This window comes from Oreochromis aureus, linkage group 16, assembly GCF_013358895.1.
Source record: "Oreochromis aureus strain Israel breed Guangdong linkage group 16, ZZ_aureus, whole genome shotgun sequence".
Taxonomy (NCBI): Eukaryota; Metazoa; Chordata; class Actinopteri; order Cichliformes; family Cichlidae; genus Oreochromis; species Oreochromis aureus.
In genome coordinates, this window is record NC_052957.1 from 703,470 (window position 1) to 710,000 (window position 6,531).

General features: G+C 42.0%; 1 long non-coding RNA gene across 3 annotated transcripts in view; it reads right to left on the reverse strand.

The window, feature by feature from the left end:
* Window positions 1-5,196: 5,196 nt before the first annotated feature.
* The window catches only part of LOC120433735, a 1,510-nt gene continuing 175 nt past the window's right edge, over window positions 5,197-6,531 (reverse strand). The window contains exons 1-3 of one of the 3 annotated variants that reach the window (XR_005608725.1): window positions 6,293-6,328; window positions 6,006-6,192; window positions 5,197-5,932 (exon numbers count right to left, since the gene is read on the reverse strand). This is a non-coding gene — a long non-coding RNA (uncharacterized LOC120433735). Of the gene's footprint in view, window positions 5,933-6,005; window positions 6,193-6,271; window positions 6,329-6,531 lie in introns of those variants that run through there. The other 2 variants (XR_005608724.1, XR_005608726.1) reach the window with 2 other exon arrangements.

A 6,531-nucleotide genomic window follows, 5' to 3' on the forward strand; every position in this document is an offset into this window, starting at 1 on the left:
CTATCGACGATACTGATCTGATACCAATACTATGTACAAAAATTTAATGTTGTACTGTATTTGAAATTATAGCTTCATAATGATTACAGGACATCAGACTACTTGTTCTTATTGCTTAATAATGCAGAATTATCATATAGAAATAAAAAATAGAAGCTGTGCGCTATTTGAACACGTTGCCTGCCTGCAGCACTAAAGGACTCCACGAGAGACGTCTGTCTCCCCCAGCAGCACCTGTCCCTCTCCTCCTCTTCAGTTCGCCTCAACATAAGCTCCTCATGTTCTGTGATGTGATTTACTCTGAGGTGTTTGACAGGTTAGTGGTCTTGCCACATGTATCGCAAACTGCGTCTTGACCGTTTGTGGAAGCAAAATACGTCCACACATGACTCCATTTACGCTCAGCCATTGTTGTGAGTGCGCACACCAAGGGGCTGCGACACATTTATACAGCCGTATTTCGCATATGACTGTGAAAAGCGGAAGAAGAAGTAGTTCCTTCCAGTTTAGACGATCCAAATGATAATGATAAACTACAAATTTACCCCAAAGTACTAAAATATCGAGAATCGACTCTAGAACATAAATAACTGGTATCAGAGGAATCGATATTTCAATATCGATCCACACACTACTATTAAATAAATACATCATTAAATGTGTTATTAATTAATGTAAATTGGAAATATTTCATTAATTACCAGTTTATGTTAAAAGTCATGCAGCTGCAGTTTGAACCAGCTGCAGACACAAGAGTAGCTGCTGACAGACTCCACAATAAATTCATTTACATTAATCCTGACAGGATGAAATAAAAGCAGCAACCACTGTTTCAAAGTGATGCCGAGTAAGAAGAGCTTTCACTGTTGCCAGTCGGCCTAAATCAGGGGTGTCGAACTCCAGTCCTGCAGGGTCAGTGTCCTGAAACTTTTCCATGTGTCCCTGCTGCAACACACCTGAATAAAATTAGTAGGTCATTAGCAAGACTCTGTAGAACACATGTGTCGAACTCCAGGCCTCGAGGGCCGGTGTCCTGCAGGTTTTAGATGTGTCCTTGATCCAACACAGCTGATTTAAATGGCTAAATGACCTCCTCAACATGTCTTGAAGTTCTGCAGAGGCCTGGGAATGAACTAATCATTTTATTCAGGTGTGTTGACCCAGGGTGAGATCTAAAACCTGCAGGACACTGGCCCTCGAGGCCTGGAGTCCGACACCCCTGCTGTAGAACATGACTGCATGCTGAAGTGGCACCCCTAACCCTACTCAAGTAAATGTAAGTGTTTGAAAAAAAGTACTTTTATTGCACTGTGTTCATTCACTCATGAGCTGCTGTAACATGAATCAAATGGCTGAACTGCACCTCAGCATGCAGTCAGGTTCTATAGAGTCTTCCTAATGACCTACTAATCGTACTCAGGTGTGTTGCCGCAGGGACTGGCCTAAATGATAGAAACTGGACTTAACCATCGCACTTATTTCGGATTTATAAGCACTGTCCAATTTAAAACCAGTAATAGTAATAAAAGGACTCACTGGGGCCAAACACCAACACCTCTGTTTTCTTTTCATTAAAATGTAAAAAGTTTAAGGTCAACCAGGTTTAATGCCGTCTAGACATGCCAAGAGAGTTGAATGTAATCTAATATTAGAATCAGCTGGCTTCTCAGTCACATGACATGTTATATAAACTGAACAGTTACAGTGTTTCCTGATGTCCAGTTTAGTTTTTAGCTTTAGTGGGAATATTCCTACTCTGCCAGGCGGCCTAAGGCTGAGATTCGCCCTGTCACAACTCAAACAGCCTCAAACCATCACACCCTGCTTCACTGTCAGGACTGTGCGTGTGACGCTCCCGGACAGGTTCACTTCAAATATGCTGGGACTTTTCTAAGACAAACAAATTTGGACTCTGATGAATAATTGGAGCAAACCAGACGACTTTAGGAAGGTTTCAGCAGCATGTTTGTCCTAAAAAGCAAACGAGGTTTTTATTTCTTGGACGCTGTCCTTCACTCTGAGGGACTTTCATTTTCATTGATAGCCCCTGGATAGTCTAGAACAGCGTCCCTGCTAAATGGTAAATGGACTGATTCTTATATAGCGCTTTTCTACTCTCCCGGAGTACTCAAAGCGCTCTATACAACATGCCTCATTCACCCATTCGTACAAGCACTTCTAAACACAGTGCAAACTAACCTGCATTCACACACATTCGTACTCCGATGAACGCATCGGAGGGCAATTTGGGGTTAGTATCTTGCCCAAGGATACTTGACATGCAGATCGGGGAAGCCAAGAATCGAACCACCAACCTTCCGATCAGTAGCTGATCTGCTCTACCACCTGAGCCACAGCCACCCCGAGGACAAGGTATGAGTGAATGGGACAAAGAAATAAATTGATCATTTATTTATTACATTAATTAAACATACAAATTCCCCTTATTTCCAGACAGGACTTATAGCAGATCCTGCCGATATCCCAGCTGCACATGAGACTTACCACACTAACGGTGCGAATATGACTACACTGCCCGTCACACCCCGCTTAGCGACACTGCAACCGTGACACGCACTGCAAACAATTCAGGTCTCAGCGCAGCTGGGAATCAGCGCTATGCATGGCCTGCAATCTGGGAGACAAAGGGAAGTGGCACAAACAATTAAACAAGAAAACAAAAAAAGGGAGGTTAGTCCACCCTTACACGACTCACTCTCAATCAATAACCGCCTTTACGGCTGGACGGACTAACCAAAAGAAAATTACAAATCAATCAAAAGAACGAAAAAAAAGGACAGCAGAGACATACATAGTGATATTTTTACAGCATTTCAGAGTTAAAATCGATTTTTCAGCGGAAAAGTTTGACAGTTCCACTCTTTTTTTAGGATCTCCTGTAGAGTAGCCGTGTGCATAAACCTCTCTGCTGATAATCCACACGACTCCAAGTCCACTGACCAGACGAGGTGAATGAAAACCGCCAACAGCCAGGCAGAAGAGGAAGGCAGGGTAGGATTGTGTGGGGATTCATGTTAGAATATCACCATGGCTTTGATTTCTGATGCAGCTGCTTTTATTTGATCAGATTTCCATCATCTCACAATCTGACTTTTTAATTTCTCTCTTAATTATTTTTCATGTGACTCATTAATGCAGACACAGCCCTGAGTTTCAGTATGAGTGTCTACTGTTTATTTGGACTGTGCTCATGATATCAGGCTAACACAGGACTACCCAGATCAGTTTTATTGATCACAGGGGTGTTCAATTTGTTGTTTCTACTTTTCTTTTCAATATAGGCAGTGTTAAGCATTTGTTCTTAAATGTTCATGAGAAAAAATACTAATGCTGTGAACTCAGTGATGATGACATTACTGTAATGTTGTGAAGGACTGACATGTAGCTGATATCAGTACAGGAGTGCACTCACTTCTGTTCCTGGGTTTAGAGCCTCATGTCAGAGACAAAGATCACAGATGCAGGAACAAACTTCAAGTCTCAGTGGGTGGAGTCAGAACTCACCTTTGTTCAACTCGTTCCTCTGAGCACGTCCCACCTTTGATCCACTTTTTCTTGAAGCTAAAAGGTGGAAGTGTGAATCCAGGAGTTCATCCTGAGCTGCTGTTGTTGTCATGCTGATCAGATTCTCAGTGAAGCTGTTTAACCTGTGAGGGTTTATGGTCCGTTTTCTAAAGAGTTCATTCGTTCTGAGGAAGCTGGAGGAGACGATGTACTCAGGGTTTCAGTAGAAACTAAAAAGAAAATAGAGCCTGTTTCTGACTTTCATTTACCAGCTCAGTGTTGGTGAAGTCTTAATACAAAAGGTAGTTACACTTTTCAGTATCATTGTTGCTTTTTGGTATTTTGAACTCTGACAATGATAAATGAGGATTATATTGACTTTATACCATTGCTATTATTAGCTCTCCTTGTATGATGCAGACATGGTGGCGTCGGCTCTGGTGTCTGAGGACAGCCTTCTTTGTCCCGTCTGTCTGAGTGTGTTCACTAAACCTGTGACGATTCCCTGTGGACACAACTTCTGTTTGGACTGTCTCACAGAGTACTGGAGCTATCTGTCTGTACTCCAATGTCCACTGTGCAAAGAGATGTTTTACACCAGGCCATTCAGGTGTCTGTGCGTGTGGGGATGGGGGGGCACCAGAGGGAGTGTTGGCCCAGGGCACAAAACAGGCTAGGACCGCCCCTGTCCAGCCCTTTGCAGAACAGGCAAAATGTTGTTCTTTGTGAAATACAAACATGCAAATAAATCTGACCCGATCAGGAAGTTTTACTTGGATAGAAGAGGTCTCACAAAGAACCAGTGATTTTAGTCAAGAATCTGAAAGGTTTTAATTAAATCAGTACAGTAAAAATATACATTTATTTTAAAAGGTTTCAAACTGTTTTTTAAGAGTCCACAGACTCTGTAAATGTAGTTGTAATAGGAAAGTGTCTTAAAGTCCTGGTGATCAAAAAGCTCCGTCTCCACCAGTCTTTATATTTTTTCGGTTCACTTATACCACAAGAATAAGTGCTGCATGCAGCCACACAATTGTAATACTCTGGTAATATTCATGTTTTCACTTTTACATTAAGTTAATTTACAGTCACAGATGATGTTTAGCTCAAAGGTTTTCTTTGGTTAGTTTGTGTCAGGATGACAGCAGTCTGTCCCAGTTCAAACGATGGGGCACAGTTTGGTCTGCATCGTTTGTCAGCATACTGTGCGTGCATGTCATCATTAGGGATGGGGTGTTCAAAACGAATGTTTCAGTGCTGTGTCGAGGGTGCAAAGTGCAGATGTTTCAAAACACTGATCCTTAGTGTGGTTGAAAACACACACGTCACATGACCACGACTAACTGACATTCTGGTTGGCTTCATCCCAGTTTCACAGGTGAGTCTACCTGCTGCTTTCAGGCATTGCCAGGACCAAGGATTCCCATGTTTTCACTAAACTGAGTGATTTGGGCCAAATACGACTGCTTCTATTTGCAGTATTACACACATGCATAAAAGAAAACAATACACTCTCCCATTAGTATTTTTGCTCTGGAGTGTGAAAACCAGTATAGATCATCCAGTCACTTTAACACTGGAATCCAAAGTGTCATCAAATAAATATTATAGACATAATAAACATGTAAATGAGATATTTAAATGATTACTGTCTCAGATGAGAGAGCGGCACTCTGAGCTATAAACTTATTAAAATCGCCTCAACTTTCAATGAGAAAATAAAACAAGTCTATTTGGTCTCTAATGTTTTCTACTTTCAACAGAACATTTGCTGCATCAGGTGTGTTTATTATCTAAAATCCATTACTCAAACACTGTGCTGCCATAAAGGATACATGTTAGAAAAAAACAACATCAAATACAGGTGATCATACTTCTTAGCAATTCTCATAACACACGAGTCTTTTTCCTTTGTTATTCACACTGATGCTTCTGCTGTGAATGTGTCACGGCCGGCAGGCCTGTAAACAAGGTGTGGACCAAAGTGCAGATACCACCCGGAGGTGAGGAGTGAAAATGCGACAACAGCGTTTATTTACACAAGGTAACAAATCAGAAGAAATTAAGGAAAACCTGGCGACGAGTGCAACTAAGGAGGGCAAGGAAACTAGGAAAACGCCAGACTAATATGATTAACCCTTTAACGCTAATTCAGGAAGGCAGAAACGAACCTTATCCTAGCTATGAAAGCATTCAAGAGAACTAGAAGTGAGGCACAACTCAGAATTCCTATTTTACATTGAATGCCTCATTAACAAAAACTAATAAGGCACAGTGTAAGCAATCAACTAGAGAAGGCATGGCATGAGTCAAACAGTCACTATCAGATATTCAAAAGCCGTGAGGGAATCCGTGAGGGAGCCTTGGGGGCTGTCGTGGATCTGGGAAGGTTATGTCCTCAAAGTATCTGAAATGAGGAGACAAGTATTACTCTTACTGCCGGCCCAGCACACAAAAAGTTTCACATGTGACAGTCTTACTTTCAAATAGCGGAGACCACGCGTAGAGGGCGGAGTCGGTCTGGAAAAAATCCCAATAAAGTCCAAACAAACAACCTGTGTTCCACAGAGGGGGCAGGCAGGTGAGTGAGTCCAATGAAGCAGCAGGCAGTCCAGCGTCCCACCACAACAAGACGGCAAACTGAGCAACGAAGCGTCCAGGTGCTAACTAAGAACAGAAAAACACACAAGATTACACTTTACAGGAAACATGACCATGCTTAGTTTCTAGGATAACCTTCACTAACGTAAGTGAGCTGACGATCTACCGAAGAGTGGTTGCACGCGCTGAGCTTATATTCCCGCAGCCTAATCGCTCATAGTGATGTTCGATTCGTGAACGAATCGTTCAATACTCGAGAATCACTTTACTGACTCGTGAATCATGATTCACAAGCGCAACTGACTCACTGACTCATCCCTGTTGCTGTTAGCAAGCTAATTCCATTAGTAGAAATATATCTAGCTTATAATTAAAATTGTGGGGAAAAAAACAACAGCCAGTTTC